This window comes from Aedes aegypti, chromosome 3, assembly GCF_002204515.2.
Source record: "Aedes aegypti strain LVP_AGWG chromosome 3, AaegL5.0 Primary Assembly, whole genome shotgun sequence".
Classification (NCBI taxonomy): Eukaryota; Metazoa; Arthropoda; class Insecta; order Diptera; family Culicidae; genus Aedes; species Aedes aegypti.
Genome location: NC_035109.1, coordinates 265,475,523 through 265,477,932, shown reverse-complemented (window position 1 = coordinate 265,477,932; position 2,410 = coordinate 265,475,523).

The window sequence follows — 2,410 nt, the reverse complement described above, 5'->3', positions numbered from 1 at the left end:
CCGTCCCTTTCCTCGTACTTTGTAGTTGTATTTTTCACTTGCTTCTATCTACCACTCTCAATATATCACAGTTGATCTATCTAGCATTTGCTAGAACCAGAGACGGACAGAAATAAACCGTTTCCCTACGCTTCCCTTCTTTCATCATTATAGCACGCCTTTCCTTACGCCTGGCACATAGCCAGTCTGCTAACCAAACCAGCAAGCCTCTCTGCCATAAAAATTACCGCACCCCTTCATCCTTCCCGCATGAACTGGCGTAAACGCAGTGGTATATACGGTCTACCGTGGGAGTCAGTTGAATGCATCATCGAGTCCTTCTCATTCACCTCATTGGTCTGCATCCTGACGTGGCAAGCACCATTGTTGCCTGAAAATAGAAGATATCGTCAGCACTCATACACTGAGGGTGTCTGTTAGTCTCAAGCAGTCATTCGGTTGGTTCCTTGTGTAAGTGCAGCTGATCTGGCGATACTGGAGTAGCAACCACGGGCGGCCAATCAAGCTCCTCAAGCTCAACTCATTATGTAGTAACTCTTTCAACTTTATGGTGATCCCAGCACCCTGAAGGTGTTCAATGCTGGAAGAAGATACTGGCTATGACATGTTGTAAGAATGCCGCTCTTCAAGTCCTTTGAAACGGTGTTCGTTTCTCATAATTTACATGGTTATGGGTGACTTCCTCTCATGAGTTCCAGAGACGAATAGAGACATAGTAGTCGGATTCCGATTAGATACCACTTCTAGTACTGCGTTTCACATTTCACCGCATTCTAGAAATGCCATGAAATTTCGGGCAACTGCAAGGAACATGGAGGACTTTATTTGGTTTTGTCAGTTCTGGAAATGATATAAGCAGGCTTGAATACTCCTCCATATCATCAGAGTTCGGTAGCATGCGAAATAATACTAGAGAGGCAACCAAATGAGCGAGGAAGATGCGACACAAAACACAACGGAGGGAAATTCTATCAAAAATTATTGTCATCACAACTCCCCGGGGCCTGTTTCGTTCGAACTGGTCACTCAAGAATCCTTTTAAAATGTGAATAAGCGTGACCATAGAAGCAAGAGAGAAAGAGTACCAGAAAAAAATGCTCGCATTCCGAAGAACTCTCAATCAAATCGTTTGAATATTTTTGAGGATTGTGTTGTGAATTTTGAGTTCAATTTTTACTCCTCAGAAAAACCTCGAAATCGCCTCATTTCTACATCGCAGAGGAGTATGTGTCAAGCCTAGATAAATATTTGACTCTTTTTTTTTTTTGCTCGTGGCCACTACTGTGCCGGAATCAGTTGATCTGTACCTTCTTTACCGATACAGATCTATTTTTAACTTATCTATATTTACATCTTCTTTTACTCTCTCCTACTCTTTTACTCTCACACCGAGCAGGTAGGAGAGAGCTCTGCTGTTAGTGAGGCTAGCTGCCTGCGAAGAAGGTCAGTTTGTCTCAGTCATCATCTGATACTGACGGAGGATGGATGTGCTCCCCAAAGCACGGTCCTCCGTGAGGCGTCTTCTGGTGGCTGGACGGGTTTTTTGTGGAGGGGCTGGGAATCGAACCCATGACCTTCCGCTTATGAAGCGAAAGCGTAACCTCAAGGCTACAGACCCCCCTATGTCAAGCCTAGATATAAGCAAGGAAAATGTTTTTTTTTTTGTTACCAAACGTTTTATTGCTGAAAAAGATACAGTTGACGAATTCCGTGTCAAAACGATCTGTCACAGAACTCGGCCATCTTCGATTTGCACTAAATTTTGCACATGTTTTCGGTATGGTAAAATTGGAGTGCATATAAACAAGAGAGACGTTATGTTCCAATTTTGACAGGTCTTGTGCTCATTTGGAACGCGCATTTGTATGGAAATGACAGTTCGCCGCTGTTCCAATTGTGACATTGACGTCATTCTTATTTAAATTCAAGAACAAGTTTTGAGGCAGCGTTGCCGGATGAGGGCGAGCTCGACAGGGCCCCTCTTGAGGACTGCTGGAGGACAGTCAAAGCAGCCATTAACGACGCTGCCGAAAGCATTGTCGGATATGTGGAACGGAGCTCAAGAGACGATTGGTTCGACGAGGAGTGCCAGGAGGTTTTAGAGGAGAAGAATGCAGCGCGGGCTGCAATGCTGCGAGCTGAGATGTGCCGGGATAAGGATGGGAGCATCTTGACGGACGGACGCGAGGTGATCGAAAGGTGGAAGCAGCACTACGATGAACACCTGAATGGCGCAGAGAACACAGGCACAGAAGGTCAGGACAACGAAGGCGATGGCTACGTCAGCACAGCGGACAGCGGAAACCAACCAGCTCCCACGATGGGGGAAGCTAAGGATGCCATTCAACAGCTCAAGAACAATAAGGTCGCTGGCAAGGCTGGTATCGGAGCTGAACTCATCAAGATGGGC